Source organism: Mchenga conophoros, linkage group LG16 (genome assembly GCF_057382185.1).
Source record: "Mchenga conophoros isolate Kocher_MC1m ecotype Shallow Benthic linkage group LG16, M_conophoros_male_GT1.1, whole genome shotgun sequence".
Taxonomy (NCBI): domain Eukaryota; kingdom Metazoa; phylum Chordata; class Actinopteri; order Cichliformes; family Cichlidae; genus Mchenga; species Mchenga conophoros.
Window position 1 is genome coordinate 6251925 of NC_140541.1, and position 6669 is coordinate 6258593.

The 6669-nt window shown below is 38.9% G+C and overlaps 1 long non-coding RNA gene across 1 annotated transcript; it reads right to left on the bottom strand.

The window, feature by feature from the left end:
* Window positions 1-4247: 4247 nt before the first annotated feature.
* Window positions 4248-5867, bottom strand: LOC146556158 (uncharacterized). The gene is made up of 3 exons (XR_014888935.1): window positions 5647-5867; window positions 5512-5568; window positions 4248-5079 (listed from the first exon to the last, which is right to left on the bottom strand). It is a non-coding gene; the product is annotated as an uncharacterized LOC146556158 (long non-coding RNA).
* Between the last annotated feature and the right edge of the window lie 802 nt (window positions 5868-6669).

Genomic DNA, 6669 nt, shown 5'->3' on the forward strand with positions numbered 1-6669 from the left:
TCAGAGCGAAAAACTCACTGCAACTTCAGCTAATGTTGAAGCAGAGTTCAAGAACATTAAACATGGTCTGTTCAAGCATGAAAATCTCCCTGTAAGGATAGATAAATTCATTGCATGTCATCTTGGTTTTATTGAAGGGAACATGCGGATCTGTTCTGCAAAACAAATACGAAAAGAAGCAGAGGTTGCCAGACAGGATGGTACAGTGAAGCGTCAGTATCCACACAAAGCCTTTGTGGAGTAGGAAGTGGATGATAACCCCTCTCAGGAGCCCAAAAGTGACACAGACATAGACATACAGGAAGGGCACGAAGTACTGCAGTGCGTTTCACGTTGATATCAGGCACCTCCTAAAAAGGGAAAAGAAAAGTTCATTTAACGCAAAGTTTTCAGGTGTCATTCTTTGGGGAGAATACATGTTTATGAAACTGCATGACATCAGACTCTACCAAATTTTGGAGACTTTTCTTTTAAGATACAACCTTTCTGTCTCTTGTGACAGAGAGTCTGTTTCTTAATCATTTGACAAAAACCCTACACAGTATTTTAAAATAGTGTTCTCCAGATCAGAGCTGTAATCTATATAGAACATGGGGTTCAAAGCAAGGAAAAATTGTGTGTTTATCAGTGAAACCTTTAATTTGTGTTAATTTTATCATTATCAATATATGAAATCTTCACCTTAAGGGACTTAATGAATGGTTTCTTCTAAAAATTAGAAATGATTGAGTCATTTCACATCATATGAAAATATTAATTTTTAATACAAATTTGGCCCTACAAAAATGGAAACTCAGTAACAAAGATGATGGAGATTCTCTAAACACGAGCGAATATCACAGTAAAATTGTTGATTGTGATTTACACATTGGATGTATCCTCAGTGATTTGGTACAATTATACAACATTTTATAAGAACTGAACAACTGATGAAACTAATTATAGGCCAATCTCCAACCTTCCTTTCATATCAAAAATCCTTGAAAGAGTAGTTGTCAAACAGCTAACAGATCATCTGCAGAGGAATGGTTTATTTGAAGAGTTTCAGTCAGGTTTCAGAGCTCATCACGGCACAGAAACAGCTTTAGTGAAGGTTACAAATGATCTTCTTATGGCCTCTGACAGTGGACTCATCTCTGTGCTTGTCCTGCTAGACCTCAGTGCAGCATTCGATACTGTCGACCATAATATCCTATTAGAGCGATTAGAACATGCTGTAGGTATTACAGGTACCTACAGCAGGTGTTACAAATATAGAAAAATGTTGTCGTAGTGAAATGCAAAGCACGAGCAGAGCAATTTCAGTTAGATTAAAGAGAATGAAACGTGTCTACTGCAGTGGTTTGTATCATATCTATCTAATAGACTCCAGTTTGTTCATGTAAATGGAGAGTCCTCTTCACACACTGAGGTTAATTATGGAGTTCCACAGGGTTCAGTGCTAGGACCAATTCTGTTTACATTATACATGCTTCCCTTAGGCAGCATCATTAGAAGACATAGCATACATTTTCACTGCTATGCAGATGACACCCAGCTCTATCTGTCCAAGCCAGATAACACACACCAATTAGTTAAACTGCAGGAATGTCTTAAAGACATAAAGACCTGGATGGCCGCTAACTTTCTGCTTCTTAATTCAGATAAAACTGAGGTTATTGTACTCGGCCCTGAAAAGCCTAGAAATATGGTATCTAACCAGATTCTTACTCTGGATGGCATTACCTTGGCCTCCAGTAATGCTGTGAGGAACCTTGGAGTAATTTTTGACCAGGACATGTCCTTCAATGCACATATTAAACAAATATGTAATTCTGCGTTCTTCCATTTGCGCAATATCTCTAAAATTAGAAATATCCTGTCTCAGAGTGACGCTGAGAAACTAGTTCACGCATTTATTACTTCCAGGCTGGACTACTGTAATTCATTATTATCAGGATGTCCAAAAAACTCACTGAAAAGCCTTCAGCTAATCCAAAATGCTGCAGCAAGAGTACTGACAGGGACTAGAAAGAGAGAGCATATTTCTCCTGTTTTGGCTTCCCTTCATTGGCTTCCTGTTAAATCCAGAATTGAATTCAAACTCCTGCTCCTCACATACAAGGTCTTAAATAATCAGGCCCCATCTTATCTTAATGACCTTGTAGTACCATATCACCCTATTAGAGCACTTCGCTCTCGCTCTGCAGGCCTACTTGTTGTTCCTAGAGTATTTAAAAGTAGAATGTGAGGGAGAGCCTTCAGTTTTCAGGCCCCTCTTCTGTGGAACCAGCTTCCAGTTTGGATTCAGGAGACAGACGCTATCTCTACTTTCAAGATTAGGCTTCAAACTTTCCTTTTTGCTAAAGCATATAGTTAGGGCTGGACCAGGTGACCCTGAATCCTCCCTTAGTTATGCTGCAATAGACATAGGCTGCCGGGGGATTCCCATGATGCATTGAGTTTTTCCTTTCCAGTCACCTTTCTCACTCACTATGTATTAACAGACCTCTCTGCATTGAATCATATCTGTTGTTAACCTCTGTCTCTCTTCCACAGCATGTCTTTATCCTGTCTTCCTTCTCTCACCCCAACCGGTCGCAGCAGATGGCCGCCCCTCCCTGAGCCCTGTTCTGTGCTTTTTAACACAACAGCGCATTCGAAATCGAAGTTCTTGCCTGCAACATATTAATATACTTGCTTTTTTACGGAAAAAATAAACATAACGAAGGTTCCGTTTTACTTACAAGTTTCTCCAAATGTGCTCTCCAGTCGCTCGAGAAGGGCAGCCATATTGAACAGAATTTTCTGTCAACATCGTTCAGGTTAGAGAGGAAACGTCATGACGTAGTTGACATACACATGCGGAGCTCGGAAAAAAAACATTTACTCAAAAATCATAATTAAGAAAGCAGTATTTACTCTTAACTTCTAAGCCATGTACAATTATAACTGTTTGAATCGTTAACAGAACAAAAGTTTTAAGTTGTTTCAACTTTGAGGAATTTCAATTGTTATATCCACAAACTTTATAAGTCAGGTAGACTGTTGGGGTTTACAGTGCAGTAAAACTTGGCAAAGGACAATACTGTGTCATGAACACCTGTGCCTTTGATGCCTTCTGTCAAAGTCTGTGCTGCGTTTACTGTGACAGTCGTACTGCTCAAAACATGTTGAATAGTTCAGAGGAGAACAAAGTATTCCAGCTTGTGAAATCCCTTGCTTCAAAGGGTGTCACTCAACATGCCTATTCATTGAGGGCAGAGGTGCTGAGCTCAATATTCTGCCCTGTTCAGTTGAAGACTGGTGTTCATCGTGTTGATGCACAGTGCCATGTGTCCACAGTAATTCAAAAAACAATGACGGAAAATCCAAGTGTTCACTTCAAAAGACAGTGTTCCTCCCAGTACTGCAAACTTTACACACCAAACACAAGGCAAATACCTTTTGTTTCCATTGATCTGTCAGTCCTCTCAGCTTCTGGCATAGCTCACCTTCAGTCTGCTGTTGAACAAGGGCTCAACCTTCCAGCATCGCCATGCCTAAGACCAATCGAAAGTCCTGATGCATCTCCAACAGCATTTAAAACAGATTCATCAGGAAAGCAACTTTGCACAGGGACTGTTTGTCACAGTTTCACCCTGAGAGAGCTTGTATGGATTGTGTTAATGGAAAATTGTATTTAGTAGTCAGTATAATCTTTTAGTGATATAAGTTTGCATATGGTAGAATACTGCATGTAGTTATTTGTATTAGGAAATATTCAACCATGTATACTTAGAGGCATATAATTAATTGTGTGTGATCTTTAACAGGCTGCAAAGGCTTGGTGTGTATTCCACACTAGAATGCACACCCACATCCTGGGAGCACGAGAGAGGTCATACCTTCTCTTATTGTTTTATGGTAGGATTAACGTAGTTACATCTGTTTTAGTCTAAGTGCTTTAACTGCTTGACTTCCTCACCAATGTTATCTAGGGTGAGGGAGGTCTACCCTCTTCCTGACCAAGGATCTGCCTTTTATGACCCTTTGATCAGCAGGACACACACACACACACACACACACACACACACACACACACACACACACACACACACACACACACACACACATATACACATACGGGTCTATGTGGTATGGAGGGACTATCCTACGTCAATCCGCCCGGTGGTGGTTTAAGTGGACTACCCTTTTCAATGGACTTAGAGCCAAGGGAGCGAGGTTAAAGTGTTCGAAAAAATCTGAAAAAAATTTGGGTCACTTCAGACCTCATACACTCCCTATAGAAGTCTAGATACACTGATACACACCAACCAGACTCTATTGTGTTTTCTGGAGACATTGTCCACTTGACAACAATGTGTTTTATGAGGTCCAAAAAAAACAATATTGGGTCTTTAAAGGGACAATGATGTAATATTTAAATAGCTCATCATTACCATGAATACACATCTGACAGGACACAGGATTACTGGAACATCATTTTATTAGTGTTCTTGGATCTGAACATTAATTTTAACCATAAATAAAAAAAGAAATCTATGGACAAAAATGCCCACGCTTCCCACAGAAATATAAAAATATAGAAAACAGAAAAATTAAAAACATTTAAAATGAATTTTAATAGTTTAAAGGTAAATATTAAGGGGAGAAAATATGCATTTATAATTTTTTATTTTAAATATAACCCGTCAAAAAAAACCCTAAATAAATTAAATGTAAAAATTATGAAATACAAACTGCTTCTGTATTTAACAAGAACTTTTTTTTTCTTTAAACAGAACATCAGTGTTAACAACAATTGGCAATCTGACCAAGATGTAAAACCACATCTGGCTAAACAGTTATTTTAATTCATTTTTTTCTGCCTTTTTGCAGTTAATCCTCTGTTTCTTACAAAATCTCTTATGTTTTGAACTGTTCTTCCTGCCAACACCGGATCTTCTACCAATTTGCAATGACTGCATTCATTTTTGGTGGCTAGTTTCCCTTCGTTTATGTGGTCTTTAAAATGCCTCATCACTGCAGCAACCTCAGCCTTGGACCACATGTTTTTGGGAGCTCTTCGGGAATTGTGGGATTGAGCAGCATTTTTCTCTGGAAGATATATAAAGTAGTAGTAGTTAAAACAAACAAAAAACCAAACAAAAAAAACAAAAAACATTTGCTTGTTAAAAGAATGGATGCTACCCTGTACTAACTTCTGAAATGTGTTGCTACCATCAATATCAAAACGAGCTAAAATTCTCTTTGAAAATTTATCAAATTTCTAAAATGAGACAACATTTAGTGTTCCGCTGTGAATAAAAGACTGAATAAAAAGTTGAATAAAAGTCTCTTGATGCATGCTCAATCATCCAGGTAAGTAAATCCCAAAACGTTGATTCTGTTAATCTGGACGTAGCGTTTTCAGTTGGAGAAACATTTTGTCACTCATCCAAGTGACTTTTTGCCACCACTCTGCAGTTTGCCATATGTTGCAAAGTGATGAAACAATAATAAGCTTAGAGAACCAACTGCACCCCTTACCTTCAGAGGGAGCAGCAGTCTCACTTGCTGCAGGCATTGTGAGTGGTCCTTCATCTGCTGATTACACAATTTGATTAAGTTTTAATATTTGTAACAAACATTTTATCCACAGAAACCAAGCTAGTGGTAACTTACCACAATCTACAGTGTCTTGGAGCTGCGCTGTGTTTGTGGAATCAGCTACTGCATGTACAGGCTCACTGGTGCCACACGCCGACATTGTGAGTGCTGTGTCATCATCATCTGATTCACTCTCACTGTCCTTTGTTTCAGCATCACTTAATGCAATTTCATCTGAGAAATTGTGGGGGGGGGGGGGAAACAAAACAAAAAAAACAAACAAACACAACCCCCCCAAAAACCTCACATTAACAACGAGATATGACAAAATACAGAACAAATACTGGAAATTATAGTATATAGTTTTACTATTTAAGGCCACCACTCTGCAGTTTGCCAAATGTTGCAAAGTGATGAAACAATAGACTTCAAGAACCTTAAATCATGGACATTTAACAGAATGGTCTGTGCTTTTAGGTTTTAATTCTGTTGATAAAGCATAATATTCAACTACTGCCCTAATATTTGCTCCTTTCAATACAAACCTTCTATTTTGATCTCATCCAGTGATTTCCCCTGGATCTGGGAAAGATGTCCTTTTTCCAGTGTTAAAAGCAGTTTGGAAATCTTGGCCAGCTGTGTTGTGGGAACTGGTAATCTGTAGAATTCGCGGTGAACGCGGATATCATGACCCAGGAAATCTGCAACCTGATCAAGTTCGTTGTTTTTCAAATTAAGGACTTGTGAGAGTGTGGCAACATGTTTTCTGAGCTGTGTCGATCTTAGATACTCAGGCTGCTTTGCTCCACACTGGTGTGCATGAACACGCAAGGAGTCCATTCCTCTGTAATGACTCATTGATCGGGGTCTTGCAAAGAGGTAGATATTAGTGGCACAAATACCACAGTCAGGCCTCCTACTAACCAGTAGTGACAGAGCATCCAGCATGCTTGGTGTTAGCAGAACTGGAACATTTCTGTCCCTTTTTCCCATTATTTCTATTCTACAGAAATAGTTACAGAGTCTCTGTTCCATTTCTGAGAGCCCCATGAATCCGAACATCTTCTGTAAAGGGCAATGTTGATGGCTTGTTAAACT